This window comes from Triticum dicoccoides, chromosome 2B, assembly GCF_002162155.2.
Source record: "Triticum dicoccoides isolate Atlit2015 ecotype Zavitan chromosome 2B, WEW_v2.0, whole genome shotgun sequence".
Taxonomy (NCBI): domain Eukaryota; kingdom Viridiplantae; phylum Streptophyta; class Magnoliopsida; order Poales; family Poaceae; genus Triticum; species Triticum dicoccoides.
This window is the reverse complement of record NC_041383.1, coordinates 66,516,795-66,536,674: the sequence shown is the minus strand read 5'-3', so window position 1 is coordinate 66,536,674 and position 19,880 is coordinate 66,516,795. Positions and strand designations below refer to the sequence as shown.

General features: G+C 40.0%; 1 pseudogene; it reads left to right on the top strand.

Moving 5' to 3' along the window:
• Positions 1-223: 223 nt before the first annotated feature.
• Positions 224-2,474, top strand: LOC119367152 (annotated as a pseudogene).
• Positions 2,475-19,880: the final 17,406 nt, after the last annotated feature.

Here is a 19,880-nt window from a genome sequence, read left to right as displayed (position 1 = left end):
CCCGCTACTTTTTTGCATGGGATTCGGTTTTTTTTTTTTTGAGAACTTACATGAGACTCGTTTTTTATTTTCAGAACACTTCCATGGGACTCGCGGGAACAGAGAGATAAAGGCGGAGCTCAATAGTGTGGGCTGGGCCCACCTCGTACCCAAAGGCCGGGACGGCGGCACCTTGAAATACCTCCGGCTTGGCGCCCAGCGTAACCGCCCCAACCAACAGCTTTCCTCGCCGGAGTCCCCAACAAACCCTCGCCCTCCCTCCACCGCGAAGCAGCCCACCGCCTAGCGCCGGCGACGATGGACCGCTTCCAGGAAGGGCACCACGTGCGGCTGCGGAGCCGCGTGCCGCGCACCTACCTCCACGCCGCCGACAACAGGGTGGGCGTCGCGTCACGCTCCACGAGCGCACGCCTCCATGAATGCGGCGTGGGCGGTGCACATCTACCACGGCGACAACGGCCCGTACCTGCTCCTCCACAGCGCCGCCTACGGCCGCTACCTCGCCGCCACGGCCACGCCGGCGAGGCTCGGCCACCTCGGCCTGCGCGCGGAGCTGCGCGACTACGACCAGCCGAGGGTGGAGGCCATCATGTGGCAGGCCGTGGAGTCGGGCTTCGTGGATGACGTCGTCCTGCTCCGCAACGTCGGCGGCCGCTTCCTCCGCGCCAACGGCAGGTACCTCCGCTGGAACGCCGGCGTCAGCGTTGACAACAGCGTCAGCACCATGATGTACTGGGTCGTCGAGCCCATCCCCGCCAGAGAGGACATGCTTGCCCTTCCTGCCCCGCCTCTGGTGAGTTCGCCATGACCGACCGGCTTCTTAATACCTATTCTTGAATTCTCGAGCAGTTCTTGATCTCCCGATTCGACTGCAGAATCCCCCATACGGGTACCTCCTCGGGGTCTACCTGGAGCCGGGACGGCTGATCCGGTTCGTGCGGGCGGTCGACGACGGGCACTACCCCGAGGACCCCGAGGCCGACGGCTGGCAGCAGTTCTGGTTCAGGGGAGGTCAGCGTTTCGCCTGAGGGACGACCTGGGGTTCCTCGTCGGCGCCGGCGTGTACTACCCGAACATCGCCATGTGCGTCCGAGCGGGCCGCTACGGGAGGCTGACCCCGCTCGTCGTCGACCTGTCCGACGGCGGCTACGGCGAGACCCTCGAGATTGTCGTCTTCCTGGCAGACACCCCTGGTGAGAGCCTCTCTCCTAATGGTGACAAGAACTGAAAACCGATGGTCTTTGATTGAATTTTCTTCAGACTTTGGTGCAGATCGATGATGTTTTTGGGTGTTAGTCTACTTGTCTTACTGAAGCTGTTACAACCTGGCAAACAGATTACTGAAATTGTTCTAGTCTGAAAAACAGTTAACTGAATCTGTTGAAGTCTGAAACTGTTAGGTGCCTTCAACTGTTGAAATTTTGTAGATGATCTGATATTGAAACCCCAAATTAGTTGATTCACCTTCTTTCAGCCTTAACAGAGAAGATGGTGATAACCGTTTGATTTAGCGCATTTTACTCACGAAATTCAGGTTCCAACAATCTTTTGTTTCTGCACCTGAGCTGTATTCAGTTCAGGTTTTGTACACGAGCTGCAATCTTGGTCCTGTTATTCTTTTTATTTTGTACATTATATTGCTTGAATTGTTCATCTGCTTTCCTGCTGAGAGACTCTGAGATTTAAATTGTTCATCTGCTTTCCTGCTGAGAGACTCTGAGATTTAAATTGTTCATCTGCTTTCCTGCTGACCTTGTTTGTATAGAAATGTACTGTTGTTCTTGAATGTGTTATGAACAATGCACATTTCTGTCCGAAACTGTTGTTGTCCTGTAGAAAGGTAAAAGTAGTTGGATGAAACTGGTAGGTGCCATGTGGATCTATCAGTCTGTGTACGCATGGGAAAAGATTGTTTGAAGCTAGTTACACATTTCTGTTCTTGATTTGGATAATTCAGATGGCCCATTTCATAAAATCTGACGCAAGTAGAAATTATGGAAGCTAAAAAGCCAAATCAAGTTCACTCATCTCATTTCGCCTTTGCAGAGAAGATGCTAATTTCCTAACCTGTGAATAAATTCAGGTAGGATCTTACAATAGTGCATAAAATCTTTAGTTCCTTGTACATTATATTGTCTCAGGTTTTGTTCTTCTTCACCTTGTTATTAATTTTTCGTCTTCCACATAATTGGCTCATAATTTCTGCTAATTCAGCCTACAATGAGCTGCGACACCCGGATGTTGACGCGGAGTAGAGAAAGATCATAGCGGGAGCTCTGAAACTACACCTGTCCACAAGTTTCGCCGCCTCGACGACAGCAGAACTGGACACTTACTTTTGCCTATATTGATAGAAAGATATATGTTCAAAAACTATCTCTGTTTCTTCTGGTAGCTGAACTTGCTCCGTTCTGGATTCAGAACTGCTGAGAGTGTTGTGCCTAAAGGCTGAACAATTTTGTAGGTTGGTGCAGTGCCGCTCTTTTGACATTCATATCTGAGATGTTATTTCTAGTGCGCTTCATAGACGATCCTGCAATATTTTCAGATCATGCATTCCTCGTCATTGGAAAATGCAGTGGATTTGACAATGAGCTAATGGTCCTGCATTCATTTTTTAGACTATGCATTTCGTGTACAAATGGAAAATTTTAGTGTTTTTAGTTGTGCTGCCTTGATAGTATTTTTCCTGATAGCTGTTGATAGTGTTTTTTTTACTTGTGCTTCCTTGTGTGTTTAAAGTTCTTAATTCCCGGCCTGCATATACCAGGAAGAAATGTGGCCATGAGTAAAGCGAAAAGGCCTTATGATAGAATTGTACAAAGCTTTCAAAAAAATGATGATAGCACGCTGGAACTTCCCACAGATTCATGCAAGTTTTCTAGATCCAGATATCAGAGATGCTGAAGACCGAAACACCTTATTCATGGTGTAGTTTGTCACTGTATCTGTCAGGACACAGATTGACCTGGCTCTTTGGCAAGGAGTTTTGGACTCCGTAAACAAACGGGTAAACACCATCATACCACATGAAGTGAGGAACCTATAGAGTAAGAAGTTTTAAATACCAAAGCAACAGACAGGTGGTGTGCACAAGCAAGCACACTCCTGGGAATTCAACATTTGCAGGTTTATTACTTCACTTTGCTGCTCCACAACAGCATACACCTTCTCTGCTAGGCAAAACGGAAGAGTGAAAAATAGGTTTATCGTACTCCGGTGTACCAGTGTTGCCTAGATTCTACCGAGTAATTTCATGAACGCTGCCCCCCAAACTTTTTTTAAGAACTTGAAAAAAAAACATGGTTTGATTGGGTGCAGGGTGCTATTCCATCATGTACAATGAGCCAGACAAAAATGGTGATGAGCACTACTACAAAATGTAAATTTAGCACAAAGCTCTAGTTGAGATTCAATTGACACAGATTTTCGGAGTTCCCATCCAGAACCCATCACATTGGCCTTCACAGTAAAATCATACTACTGCGGGTTTTTGTTAAACTCCGAGAGAAGGAAGAGTGGCAGTTTAATAAGCAGATCAAAAGTAAAACACTTCTTCTTTGATATAAACCCCCCTAAACACATCAATGGACGAGATCTGTCCATACCCCTTCATAATAAAGGGTAGGATGGTTTTTTAAGAAAATACGTCGCGGAGATCTGTCACGTTCTGAATTCATCTTGGGCCGGCCCATTAAAGAGAGTATGTGCGGTAGCACGGATCAAAAATCCAAAAAATAGTGTGCCTTAGGCATCGAACACAGGACCTCCAGCGGTTGGGAAAATACTAATAGCCACCCGAACCATCTCGATTTGGTGATATTTTTGAAGTGCAGTTATTTATTACCTAAGACCAGACGTACTGTAGGAGTTTTTTTTACTAGAAATACTCTAGCAGATCAAAATTGATGCACGGACTTCTTTTGGAAAACACAACTGAGCCGAACATTCTAGCTAAAGCGTTTTTTATAGCAAAATAACCTAATGTGTTTTTTCATCTATTGGAATATTTTTAAAAATACGAAACGTTTTTTAAAATTTGGACTTCTTTTGGAAACGCGTTTTTTTTTCAAATTTCTGAACCCTTTTTTTTTGAAAAATACTTTGATTTTGTGAATATTTTGAAAGTTTAAGAATAGTTTTTTAGTATTGTAAACATATATCTGAAACTGCAGATTTTTTTTGAAAAGATGAATAATTTATCACATTTGTGAACATTTTCTTGAAAACATAAACAATTTTTCAATATCTGAACATTTTTCTAAAATGCAAACACTTTTTCAAATTGGCGAGCATTATTCAAAAACACAAACAATTTTTCAAATTTACGAATATTTTTCCAAATATACTAAAATTTTCTGGAAAAATTTCTTATTTTGTAGGGCCTAAGCATTTCTTCATCGCAATTATTTTCGTTTTTTTTCTCTTTTTGTTAATTCATTTTTCTACTTTTGAACTTTATTAATCTTTGTGAAACTTGTTCAAAATTTGGAAAAAATGTTTGGCATAACATAAAATGATTTTGTTTTCAAATATCGTTTAAATTATAAAACATATTCTGGAATTTCATAAAATGTTCCAGTTTTCGAATTTTGTTGTTCACAAATTTAAGAAATGTATCTGTTTCAAAAAAGTTGACAATTTTTTTAAGAAGTACGTGGTTTGCCATTTTTGTTTGAAATTTTCATCATTTTTTCGTAATTTGTTAACAATTTTGGAAAAAAGTGTTCAAGTTAGTAAATTTTTCATACACACTTTGAAATTCCAAAATTGTTGAGAAATTTCAAGAAATTGTTAGGAAAAAATAAAATGTTTATGTTGAGTGATGATGACGGGAATTAGAAATAAACTCATCTAACTGGTATTTTTTAGGCTATTGATAAATGATCCCACCTTCTTGCAAGAGCCTGGCATGGACATATGAGGCATCCATGCCAGGTTTGAATGACTTCCGACACCCTTTACATGTTGTAACATGTCCGACCATTTATCGGCCTATTTTCAATGAGAAAACTCTAGAAAATACAAAACTTTTCAAAAATCTAAACAAATTGGCATTGTGCCTTGAATTGGTCATAGAAGCTCATGAAAAAAAATTGGGCTTATTTGCAGATGTCAGAAAACAACGAGCTTTCAAACGGACCCTTCTGCACTATTCGAACAATCTCCGTTGAACATAGTCTATTTTTGGACATCTTCAAAATGAACCCCACTTTTGCAAGAAGGTAGGCATGCCCATGGTAGGCACATGCCTGGTTTGGACGTTTTTCGACACCATATTCAAGTGTTGACACATCTGGTCATTTATCGGCCTTCTTAACCATGAAAACTTCAGAAAACGCAAAATTGGACAAAACCAAAACAATTTGGTGTGGTGCCTTGAATTGGTTATACAAGGCCATGAGAAATGGAGCTCCCAAACAGATCCTTCTAGCTTATTCGAACACTCTCCATCGAACATGGTATTTCTTTGGAAATATCAGGACTACCCCCAACTTTTGCAAGCAAGTGGGCATGCCCATGTTAGGCATCCATACTTGGTCTGAATGACTTCCGACGCCGTATGCACGTTGCGACATGTTCTATCATTAATTGTTATTTTTTCACCAAGAAACTCCAGGAAATGTAAAACGTGTTGAAAACCCAAACAACTTGCAATGATGCCTTGAATTGGTCATACGAGGCCCTTGAAAAAAATTGGATTAATTTCAAGGATGTCTAGAACTAACATGCTCTCAGACGAAGCCTTTTGCCCGAGAACACACTTTGTTCAACATGGTCTATTTTATACTTCCTCCGTCCAAAAATACTTGTCATCAAACTGGATAAAAGGAGATGTATTTTCGGACAGAAGGAGTACATCCTTAAAATGGCCCCAACTTTTGCCACCAGATGGGCATGCCCCTCATAGGCATCCATGCCAGGTTTGAACAATTTCTGACACCGTATGAAAGTTGCAACACGTCCGGCCTTTTTTTTGCATTTTCTTATCGAGAAAACTCTAGAAAAATACAAAATTTGTCGAAAACCAAAACAACTTGTCATGGTGCATTGAATAGGTCATACGAGGCCATGAAAAAAATATTGGCGGCATGGATGCCTACCATGGCCATGCCACCTGCTGGCAAATGTTGGGGTCATTTAAAATCATAATTTATATAGATACTTCAAACTGTCATTTTAAGTTTCTAACATAACTAATAAATACTAAATAATAGAATTGAAAACAACAGATGCTTTTTAATAGCATTTAAGAAATATTGAAACAAAAAAAGAATCAAAATCATAATTTAAAATAGTTCCTTAAAACTGTTATTTTGGTATTTCAATAATTTGAGCAGGTTTCAAAAAAGAAAAATAAATTTCAAAAAGGGGAAAAGATAAATTAACAACAAAGAGAAGAAAACGAAAAAAATAGAAAATAAAAAACTTTAGGCCTTGCCCAACTAAGCAACGACATCGCTCTTGTCGGGCGACTACTGGAATTTGTTCGGAATTTAGAAAATGTTCTCATTTTCAAAAATATTCTGACAAGTTTAAAATATGATCGTGCAAATTTAGAACAATTTTATGAGATCATTTATTTAGTCTCATTTCTGAAAAATGTTTTGGAATTTAATTTTTTGTCCGTGATCTCAGAAATGTTCATTTTCACAATTTTATTTGTGGTTTTCAAAACATTATTCGCATTTTACATTCTGAACATTTTTTCAAAGTCACAAACATTTTGTCAAATTACAATACAATTTTCGAAAATGCAAATATTTTTAGTTTATGAACAAAACTTGGAAATAATGAACCGTTTGAAATTTTGAACAACATTTTGAAAGCGCGACCATTTTTGAAAAAGAAAGAAGAATAGCAGGAAAAGGAAAATAAATAAAAAGAAATTATGGAAAAAACGCCAGTTCAGAAAGTGTTACTGAAATCTTTTTAAAATTCCAAGCCTGTCAATTACTTATTGTTTCTAACTTTAGATCGATCAACAAAGGCATGCTATCGCAGTGGTTGTGGACGCAGTTAAATTTTGAAGTGGTCGTCGGTTCGATTCCCAGCTTGTGTGATCCTTTTTCGCTATTTTTCATTGCATGCCACTGCAAATGGGCCGGCCCAAGTAAGCAGGCACCGGCTGCAGGAAGACTAAACAAGCACATAGTAATATCACTGGAACATGGAGAATTCCGGGCAGCTTGAAACACAGTGTGATCAACTTCCGCAGAACCTTCCGCCTTGTAATTCCATCGCAAAAAGAAGCTTCCAAAAGATTTGCCACAAACAAGGTTATCTCTCACCTTGAATCAGTGACGAATGACCAGAGACACCTCCTGCAATGAGTAAGTATCGAGCTCCAAACAGCCTCGAAGCTTGCCTCCTTCCTCATTTGTCAGATGGAAGCAAGGAATCTGGTGAGAGAACTTTAGGAACATATCCTTATGTATCGTTTCCACAGCTCCCTCCCTTGTAAATACTGCACTGTAACCATCCACCTTCCTTAACAGCTGAACTTGTATGGACGAATCGCTACAGTCAAATATCTCCACAAATTCATAGTCACAATTCTTAAAATCTTGTGCAGTCCAGCCAGCCCTCCAGTCCTTGTAAACAGCCCAGACATCCCGAAGGCGAGGGAATATTTCATATTCATTTCTTCTACCAGTTGGTATACCAGGTACAGGATGAGAAAAAGATTCGGTACTAGTGTAAGTAACAATACCAGCATTGCCAGTGGAAACCCTAAAGGTTCCACACCCAACATGCTCATCTTCTTTAGCCAATCTTTTCTCCTCCTCTCCCCGAGGACATACATCGAGCCATCTCAATGTTACTTTATTATTCTTGAGATCAACTTTCTTTATGATGGCATAATAATTGGGGAAGTAATATATATCACCGTAGAGAGCCCAGATCTGCCCAGGTTTGAACTTGCAAAGCAATTTATTTCTGTAAAGTCATAGAATTTTGAGTCAGGACATTCAAATTCTGCCTGGATAATCTCACCAGATTCCTCATCAACATCAGTACCTCCTACAGCAGATTGAGTGTATATGGTGCTGAACCTCTGACCTTTCACTGAACTGCTTTCAGGAACAACAGAAGCAAAAGCATCTTCCAAGTTAAAGGGAAGTGCACATGGACAAAAGTTCAAGAGCTCCTTCTGGATTCCTCATCAACATCCATACCTTCTACAGCAGATGGAGTGTTATGGTCTCTGTTCTCAACCACCGATATGTCTGCAAAGATTGCTGTGTTCATGCATGTAGCATGCTGCCTCACCCCAACCCCTTTGGATTCATTGTGAGATTTATTTCATCTGGAAGAACCAGCATATTTGGCATCAAACTCCTGACATTTTGCTGAACTGCTATCTGGAACAACACACGAAAAACCATCTTCCAGGTTAAGGGGAAGCGCTGCAGGATCAAGTTCAAGAGCTCCTTCTGTACTAGTCAAGGTTAAAACGACAGCCTTTGTCACTTGAGAGCCGCCTTACAGAAAGCGAGGATAAACTCACCTGTCTGCTTGCTGCTACTCCAGTATGTGACCCGCCGTACTCTTGATAGTCAATCTCTATGGCCCTGGACTCGTCAAGGTTAAAACGGCAGATTATGTCACGCGAGAGCCGGCTTACGGGAAGAAAGTCTATGAAGCCAAGATTCAATGAATCAAGACTCGAGCCTCAAAAGACGGTCTTTTTATACTCTATTATCCTACACATACGTAATCATACATTGCATCATACATCATACATTGCATCATCATACCATGCACCATATATGCATGGATATATTGGTTTATGTTGCAGGAGCCGTTTTTTTAACCGGATTACAATATTCCAAGCTTTAATAGCCAACATGGCTGGATTTTCATTATGGTTATCATAACCAGTATTGAGTGATTGAGGTTTCCAACATATCTATAATTTCTGAATTGTTTCATTTAATTATATTATCAATATTGTATGATTTATATGCCATTTTATATTCTTTTTATGGACTAACCTATTAACTTAGTGCCTAGTGTCGGTTCTTGTTTTTTGCCTATTTCTTTCTTTCTCAAAAAAGGATACCAAACAAAGTCCAAACGCGATGGAACTTTACAGTGATTTTTTCTGGACCAGGAGAGACCCTAGAAGTTTCAGGGAGGCACCATAATGATCGAGGGGGGCACAAGCTCAGGTGGCCGCCCCCAGGGGGAGCTCCATGTGAGCTTGTGGGCCCAGCGTGGCTCCGTTTGCCCTAATTCCAAGCCTATAAATTCAGAAATATTTGGAAACCCCTAGAATGAGACCCGGAACAATTCTTCCACCACCGTAAGCCTTTGTTCTTTCGCGATCCCATCTGGAGGCCTTTTTTGGTACTCCGCTGGAGGGGGAAATCATTGGAAAGGCAATCTTCTTTGACCTTGTTGCCACTGTGATGATGTGCGAGTAGTTCCTACAAGACCTACGGGTCCATAACAATAGCTAGATGGCTTTCTCTCACTACTGGAGAAAAGCCTAGCTATGGCGTGCCAAAAACTGCCTTGTTGGTGTAGACACACGACGCCACTAATATGTCGCCATTGCTAAAAAATAGTGGTGGCATTGGAGGACATGTCAGCAGTATCCTACATGGTGCTGGCGACCTGGCGTGTCACCAGTCCAATGTCAGCACTAAGTTCATCTTAACTCTGCTGTGCCTACTTGTCCAATGCCAGCAAATGGTTTTTTGGTAATAAAAAAATTTCTCATCAACACTAGCTACTTACTTAATAAATATTAATGAACACAATATACTCATCAACACTAGGTACTTACTTAATAGATAATCATTACAGAAGAGGCTCATGAACTTAACAAGTTGATGTTAAACTTCACAAAATTTTCTCATAAAGTACTCTAGTTACTTGATCATCATCAACTAATAGGATGAACTAGCTACTTAAAAAAACTAATCTTCATCAAGGAGTATGCCCAGCTGGCGAAGCTTCTTTCTATCCCCCTCTCCATCTGCTTTGAAATGATATATGTCCATCTTCAGGTCAATCCTCTTAGTCCCGAGGAGCCTCCTCTCCTCCTTAAGTTTATTCCGATCCTCGACGAGCTTATCCCTCTTGTCCCTCGGCTCATTAGCCCCCTTAACGAGTCGAATAGTCTCCTTGCGTAGCTCTTTAATCTCCACCTTTAGCTCGTCATTTTCCCCTTGCACGCTATTGATGATATACTCATAAGTGTCTAAGAATTCATTTGTTGGCCATGTCCACATCGCACCCGACTCGTTGTTGCCTCCAGAATTGGCCATGACCTACAAACACATCGCGTATACTATCAAGATAATATGTAATTTCATATCACGGAATATTGACACCAATGTAAAGTAGTTCAAATATTTCAATGTATAGAACTAATAAAACTAGATAGCATGCATCTCAATGTCAAGGGTTTACCTATATATATAGAAAACTAGATAGCATGTGGTGACCTAGAACAGCAAAATGCATAGCAAACTAGATATGTTGGTCTATAAAAATTGTACAATATGAACGACGATGATCTTGCTTGAGTGGGTCATTAAAGGAATAAGCCTTTGTAAATAGAGCTTCCAATTTATATAGGATCAATCGATAGAAAACCCGACAAGTTCCAGATTTTTAACTTCCAATGCTATTTTCTCTTTCTTCTGGAACCGGATGATAGTTATAACAAATTATTAGCCTTCAATTTTTGGACGTGAGGACTTGCCCTGATTTCTTCATTGCACATTTTTAAGAAAACTACCAATCAAAACTCCCATTCTACACATAACACATTCTATCCATTTCTATTAAATATATCAATTTGTACAAATAAATCAATTTCTACAAAATATCATAGTACTAATATCGAAAAACTAGCTCAGATCCGCCACCGGAGATATCATATCCGTTCATAATACATTCTACCCATTCATCCATCCATCTATCAAAGAGATATTGATAACCCACAAGTGTAGGGGATCGCAACAGCTTTCGAGGGTAAAGTATTCAACCCAAATTTATTGATTCGACACAAGGGGAGCCAAAGAATATTCTTGAGTATTAGCAGTTGAGTTGTCAATTCAACCACACCTGGATAACTTAGTATCTGCAGCAAAGTGTTTAGTAGCAAAAGTGGTATGATAATAATAGTAACGGTAGCAAAAGTAAAGATAAATGTTTTTGGATTTTTGTAGTAGTTGTAATAGTAGCAACGGAAAAGTTAATAAGCGAAGAACAATATATGAAAAGCTCGTAGGCAATGGATCAATGATGGATAATTATGCCGGATGCAATTCCTCATGCAATAGTTATAACCTAGGGTGATATGGAACTAGCTCCAATTCATCAATGTAATGTAGGCATGTATTCCGTAAATAGTCATACGTGCTTATGGTAAAGAACTTGCATGACATCTTTTGTCCTACCCTCCCGTTGCAGCAGGGTCCTTACGGAAACTAAGGGATATTAAGGCCTCCTTTTAGTAGAGAACCGGAAGAAAGCATTAGCACATAGTGAATACATGAACTCCTCAAACTACGGTCATCACCGAGAAGTATCCCGATTATTGTCACTTCGGGGTTGTCGGATCCTAACACATAATAGGTGACTATAGACTTGCAAGATAGGATCAAGAACACAGATATATTCATGAAAACATAATAGGTTCAGATTTGAAATCATGGCACTCGGGCCCTAGTGAAAAGCATTAAGCATAGCAAAGTCATAGCAACATCAATCTCAGAACATAGTGGATACTAGGGATCAAACCCTAACAAAACTAACTTGATTACATGGTAAATCTCATCCAACCCATCACCATCCAGCAAGCCTATGATGGAATTACTCACGCACGGCGGTGAGCATCATGAAATTGGTGATGGAGGATGGTTGATGATGACGACGGCGACGAATCCCCCTCTCCGGAGCCCCGAACGGACTCCAGATCAGCCCTCCCGAGAGAGATTAGGGCTTGGCGGCAGCTCCATGTCGTAAAATGCGATGAAACTTTCTCTCCGATTTTTTCTCCCCGAACGTGAATATATGGAGTTGGAGTTGACGTCGGTGGAGGTCTAGGGGGGCACGAGATAGGAGGCCGCGCCCTAGGGGGGGCGCCCCCCTGTCTCGTGGATAGCCTGTGGGCCCCCTGGCATTAATTATTTTGCCAAAAATTCTTATTAATTCCAAAAAGTGCCTCCGTGGATTTCCAGGACATTCCGAGAACTTTTCTTTTCTACACAAAAAACAACATCATGGTAGTTGTGCTGAAAACAGCGTCAGGTCGGGTTAGTTTCATTCAAATCATGCAAGTTAGAGTCCAAAACAAGGGCAAAAGTGTTTGGAAAAGTAGATACGTATCAACTCCCCCAAGCTTAAACCTTTGCTTGTCCTCAAGCAATTCAGTTGATAAAGTGAAAGTGATAAAGAAAAACTTTTACAAACTCTGTTTGCTCTTGTTGTTGTAACATGAAAAGCCAGCATTCAAGTTTCAGCAAATATTATGAACTAACCATACTCACAACAACACTTAGCTCTCACAATTACTCATATCAATAACATAATCAGCTAAAGAGCCATAATAATAAAACTTGGATGACAATACTTTCTCAAAATAATCATAACATGATATAACAAAATGGTATCTCGCTAGCCCTTTCTGAGACTGCAAAACATAAATGCAGAGCACCTTTAATGATCAAGGACTGACTAAACATTGTAATTAATGGTAAAAGAGATCCAGTCAAGTCATATCCAATATAAACCAATAATAATGAATGCAAATGACAGTGTGCTCTCGGGCGGGTGCTTTTAATAAGAAGGATAATGACTCAACATAAAAGTAAATAGATAGGCCCTTCGTAGAGGGAAGCAGGGATTTGTAGAGGTGCCAGAGCTCGATTTTAAAATAGAGATTGAATAACATTTTGAGCGGTATACTTTTGCTTTCAACGCAACAACTATGAGATGGTTGTATCTTCCATACTAAATGCATTATAGGTAGTTCCCAAACAGAATGGTAAAGGTTTATACTCCCCCAACCACCAACAAGCATCAATCCATGGCTTGCTCAAAACAACGAGTGCCTCCAACATACAACAGCCCTGGGGGAGTTTTGTTTAATTATTTTGATTTGCTTTGATCATTTTGGATCATGGGATAGGGCATCCCGGTTACCGGCCCTTTCTCGTGAATGAGGAGCGGAGTCCACTCCTCTTGAGAATAACCCACCTAGCATGGAAGATATAGGCAGCCCTAGTTGTAACATGAGCTACTCGAGCATACAAAACAGAATTTCATTTGAAGGTTTGGAGTTTGGCACATACAAATTTACTTGGAACGGCAGGTAGATACCGCATATAGGTAGGTATAGTGGACTCATATGGAACAACTTTGGGGTTTAAGGAGTTTGGATGCACAAGCAGTATTCCCGCTTAGTACAGGTGAAGGCTAGTAAAAGACTGGGAAGCGACCAACTGAGAGAGCGACAACAGTCGTAAACATGCATTAGAATTAATTCACACTGAATACAAGCATGAGTAGGATATAATCCACCATGAACATAAATATCATGAAGGCTATGTTGATTTGATTCAACTACATGCGTGAACATGTGCCAAGTCGAGTCACTCAATTCATTCAAAGGAGGATACCAACCCATTATACCACATCATAATTATTCTAATAGCATGTTGGCACGCAAGGTAAACCATTATAACTCATAGCTAATCAAGCATGGCACAAGAAACTATAATCTCTAAATGTCATTGAAAATATGTTTACTTCATAATAGCTGACTCAGGAACGATGAACTCATCATATTTACAAAAACAAGAGAGGTCGAGTTCATACCAGCTTTTCTCATCCCAATAAGTCCATCATATATCGTCATTATTGCCTTTCACTTGCACGACCGAACGATGTGTATAATAATAAGAGTGCACGTGCATTAGACTAAGCTGGAATCTGCAAGCATTCAACTCAAGAGAGAAGACAAAGTAATATGGGCTCTAAGTTAAATAGACAATCATGCATATAAGAGCCACTAAGCATTTTCAATATAGTCTTCTCGACCCCCAAAGGAAAGAAAAGAAAATAAAACTATTTACACGGGAAAGCTCCCAACAAATAAGAAGAAGAACTAGAAATCTTTTTGGGTTTTCATTTTAATTTCTACTACAAGCATGGAAATTAAACTAACTAATTTTTTTTGGTTTTTTCTTAAGTTTTATCAAACACACAAGAAGAAAACTAGAAAAAGAAATTTAAACTAGCATGGATAATACAATGAAAGAGTATGAGCACCGACAACTAGTGTGTGAACATGAATGTAAAGTCGGTGAGAAATACGTACTCCCCCAAGCTTAGGCTTTTGGCCTAAGTTGGTCTAATACCAAGGACCGCCTGGCTGATATCCATAAGAGAAATTGGGGTCGTACTGAGATGCAGAGGCAACAGCCTCCTGAGCAGCAGCGTGTTGGCGAGCTGCCTCCATTCCCCTCTCATATTCAGTTGCTTCCTCCCTTGTGACAACATATCTTCCTTTTGCCTGATAATCAAAAAGGTAGGGAACAGGAAGAGTAACAGGGACAACATTGCGCCTGTCATAGATTAGTCGATAATGGAGGAATTGTTCATTCCTCTCAAGAAATTGATGATCAAACATAGCTTCTTTATCCAAATAAACAGGAGGTACAATCATATCCCCCTCTCGTGGAGCTATATTAAGAAAATTAGCCACACGGGTTGCAAAAATTCCTCCAAAGAAATCACCTCTTCTACTATTATTCTGCAACCTACGTGTAACTATTTCCCCCCAAGTTATAACCTTTATAACCTGACACAGCACTCTTGAGGACACAAAGATCAGGGACACACATGTGACATGCTTCGTCCTTACCGTTAATGCATCTACCAATGAAGAGAGCAAAATAATGTATAGCAGGAAAATGAATGCTCCCTATGATAGCTTGTGTTATGTCCTAGATTCTCCCACAGTAATACTAGCAAGAAAATCTCTAAATTCAGATTTGTGAGGATCATTAATATTACCCCACTGCGGGAGTTTGCAAGCAGTTGTAAAATCCTCTAAATCCATGGTATAAGATGTATCATAAATATCAAACATGACACTAGGAGAATTACGCGCAGAGATATATTCGAACCTCCGCACAAAGGAATCAGTCAATTGATAATATTGAGGACACTTATCTTGTAAGAAGTCCTCCAGCTTGGCATTATGCACATACGCGTCAAATTCCTCCTTGAAGCCTGCTTCGACCATAAAATCATCGGATGGCCACTCAAAAGCCCGTACATTTGCGTCCCTCGGCAGTTTAACATCTTGCTCACGTATAGCAATCCTTGGCCCTTTCTTTGTCGAGGAACAACCTTGGTACATTCTTCTAAGCATATTTCTTTTTCAAGCAACAATCTCCCAAAGCAATTTTGTGAATGGAGCTTTGAGCTAAGAGATCGAAGATCGCAGCAAAACGAGCTAGAACTCGTGCTTGAGCTGGATGGGGATTTTTTGGGTAGAAGATGAAGTGTGTGGGTGCTGGCATAAGTGGAGGGGAGCCACGAGGGGCCCACGAGACAAGAGGCGCGCCCTATAGGGGGGGGCGCCCTCCTCTCTCGTGGCCTGGTGCTTGCCCCTCCTGCAGTGTTTTCAGTGCCTAAAATCCTCAAATATTCTAGAAAAAATCATACTAAATTTGTAGGGCATTTGGAGCACTTTTATTTTCGGACTATTTTTTAATGCACGGATAAATCAGAAAACAGACAGATAATACTATTTTTGCTTTATTTATTCTAAATAACAGAAAGTAAAAAAAAGGGTACAGAAAGTTGTGCCTTCTAGTTTCATCCATCTCGTGATCATCAAAATGAACCCACTAACAAGGTTGATCAAGTCTTGTTAACAAACTCATTCTGAATAACACGGAACCGGAGAAATTTTGAATAACACTAAGTTACCTCAACGGGGATATGAAAATCCCCAACAATAAGAATATCATACTTTTTCTTGATAGTAGGGAGATGAAATTCAAAACCTCCAGAAATGATAGTTGGAACTTTTTCAATATAATTGATGCTATGAACTTGAGATTGTTTCCTCGGAAAGTGTACCGTATGCTCATTACCATTAACATGAAAAGTGACATTGCCTTTGTTGCAATCAATAACAGCCCTGCAGTATTAAGAAAAGGTCTACCAAGGATAATAGACATACTATCGTCCTCGGGAATATCAAGAATAACAAAGTCCGTTAAGATAGTGACATTTGCAACCACAACAGGCACGTCCTCACAAATGCTGACAGGTAGCAAAGATATTTCAGTAGGTGTCAACTTATTCAATTCAAGTCTACGATATAAATAGAGAGGCATAACACTAACACCAACTCCAAGATCACATAAAGCAGTTCTAACATAATTTCTTTTAATAGAGCATGGTATAGTTGGGACACCCGGATCTCCAAGTTTCTTTGGTATTCCACCTTTAAAAGTGTAATTAGCAAGCATGGTGGAAATTTCAACTTCCGGTATCTTTCTTTTGTTTGTAATGATATCCTTCATATACTTAGCATAAGGATTTACTTTAAGCATATCAGTTAAGCGCATACGTAAGAAAATAGGTCTTTCAGCAAAGCGCTCAAAATCCTCATCATCCTTTCACTTGGATGGTTTAGGAGGAAAGGGCATGGGTTTCTGAACCCATGGTTCTCTTTCTTTACCGTGCTTCCTAGCAACAAAATCTCTCTTATCATAACGTTGATTCTTTGATTGTGGGTTATCAAGATCAACAGCAGGTTCAATCTCTACATCATTGTTTTTGCTAGGTTGAGCATCAACATGAACATTATTATTAATATTATCACTAGGTTCATGTTCATCACCTGATTGAGTTTCAGCATCAGAAATAGAAATATCATTGAGATTCTCAGGTGTGTCTACGACAGGTTTACTAGAAGCATGCAAAGTCCAATCGTCTTTCTTTTTCTTCTTCTTAGAAGAACTAGGTGCCTCTAAATTATTTCTCTGAGAATCTTCTTTTGATTCTCTTAGGCTGGCCTTCAGGATACAAAGGTTCCTGAGTCATTCTACCAGTTCTAGTAGCCACTCTAACCGCAAAGTCATTTTTATTATTTAATTCATCAAGCAAATCATTTTTAGCTTTAAGTACTTGCTCAGCTTGAGTAGCAACCATAGAAGCATATTTGCTAACGCGGTGGAGTTCATCTTTAACTCTAGCCAGATTATCGCCTACACGTCCTATCTCGAAAGCATTATTCTTTAACTCTCTACCAACATAAGCATTAAAACTTTCTTGTCTAGCCATAAAGTCATCAAATTCATCTAAGCATGGGCTATGAAATTTAGTAGAGGGTATTTCAACTTTATCATATCTATAGAGAGAATTTACCTTTACTACCTGTGTCGGGTTATCAAGACAATGTGGTTCTTCAGGCGGTAAATTAAGACCATGTATTTCTTCAATAGGTGGTAAATTCTTAACATCTTCAGCTTTAATACCTTTTTCTTTCATTGATTTCTTTGCCTCTTGCATATCTTCAGGACTGAGAAATAGAACACCTCTCTTCTTCGGAGTGGGTTTAGGAATAGGCTCAGGAGTTGGCTCAATTGGTTCAGGAGTTACTTCAGGAATTGACTCAGGAGGAGTCCAATTATTTTCATTAGTCAACATATTATTCAATAATATTTCAACTTCGTCGACTGTTCTTTCCCTGAAAACACAACCAACACAACTATCCAAGTAGTCCTTGGAAGCATCGGTTAGTCCATTATAAAAGATATCAAGTATTTCATTTTTCTTAAGAGGATGATCAGGCAAATCATTAAGTAACCGAAGAAGCCTCCCCCAAGCTTGTGGGAGACTCTCTTCTTTGCTTTGCACAAAATTATATATTTCCCGCAAGGCAGCTTGTTTCTTATGAGCAGGGAAATATTTAGCAGAGAAGTAATAAATCATATCCTGGGGACTATGCACATAACCAGGAGCAAGAGAATTATACCAAGTCTTAGCATCACCCTTTAATGAGAACGGAAATATCTTAAGGATATATAAATAGCGAGACTTCTCATCATTAGTAAACAGGGTAGCTATATCATTCAACTTGGTAAGATGTGCCACAACAGTTTCAGATTCGAGTCCATAAAAAGGATCAGATTCAACTAAAGTAATAATTTTAGGATCAACAGAGAATTCATAATCCTTATCAGTAACACAGATAGGTGAAGTAGCAAAAGCAGGATCGGGTTTCATTCTAGCATTAAGAGACTGCTGCTTCCATTTAGCTAATAATTTCTTAAGATCATTTCTATCATTGCAAGCAAAAATTTCCCTAGCAGCTTCTTCATTCATAACATAACCCTTAGGAACAACAGGTAATAAATAATCATTAGGGGAACCTTCATCATCACTATCATCAATAATAGGTTCTTCAATATTTTCATTCCCCCTAACTCTAGCAAGTTGTTCATCAAGAAATTCACCTAATGGCAAAGTAGTATCACGCACAGAAGTAGTTTCATCATGCATAGCAGAAGTGACATCATCAATAACATGCGACATATCAGAATTCATAGTAGTAGCAGGTTTAGGTGTCGCAAGCCTACTAATAACGGAAGGAGAATCTAGTACAGAGCTAGATGGTAGTTCCTTACCTCCCCTCATAGTTGAGGGCAAAATCTTGGTTTTAGCGTCTTTCAAGTTCTTCATAGTGATCAACAGATATAAATCCCAAGTGACTTAGAGAATAGAGATATGATCCCCGGCAATGGCGCCAGAAATTAGTCTTGATAACCCACAAGTGTAGGGGATCGCAACAGCTTTCGAGGGTAAAGTATTCAACCCAAATTTATTGATTCGACACAAGGGGAGCCAAAGAATATTCTTGAGTATTAGCAGTTGAGTTGTCAATTCAACCACACCTGGATAACTTAGTATCTGCGGCAAAGTGTTTAGTAGCAAAAGTGGTATGATAATAATAGTAATAGTAGCAAAAGTAAAGATAAATGTTTTGGGGTTTTTGTAGTACACTAGTAGAAAAAGGACCTAATATGAGAAACATTAGTACCGGTTCACATATGAGCCAGCACTAATGCGCCCATTAGTGCCGGTTCAAATGACTTGGCGGGAGGTGACCTTTAGTACCAGTTCTTTGGGAATCTTTAGTACCGGTTCGTGCCACGAACCGGTAGTAAAGATGCTGGTGCCCGGCCAGCACCTTTAGCACCGGTTCGTGGCACGGACTGGTACTAAAGAGGTTGTGGCAGGCGCTATTTTTAGTCCCACCTCGCTCCCCTAACAAGAATTTGACCACCTTAATTATGTTACTTCTCAAACTATCCCAAACATTTGGTCTTCATTGAACTCTATGTGTAGGATCTATGGCTGCAATAGGAGTCTTCGCTGGTTCTTAAATCGGTGGTAGATTCCTATTGACGATTTAGATTCTATACAAAAAGATCCTTGATGATCAATGTATTTTTTTATATGTACTTCTGTGTAGCAGTAGCGCGTTTTGGTTGAAAGGTGGTACTGATCAATGTATTTTTTCTGCGTTCAGATGCACAATTTAATTATGTTATTTTTCAAACTATCACAAGCATTTGGTCTTCATTGAACTCTATATATAAAGAAGAGGAAGAAGAAGCAGAAGAGGAAGAGGAAGAAGAAGAGGAAGGAGAGGAGGAAGAAGAAGGAGAAGGAGAGGAAGATGAAGAAGAAGAGGAAGATGAAGAGGAAGATGAAGAGGAAGCAGAAGAGGAAGAAGAAGAGGAAGAAGGAGAAGAAGGAGAAGAAGGATAAGAAGGAGAGGAAGATGAAGAAGAAGAGGAAGACGAAGAGGAAGATGAAGAGGAAGC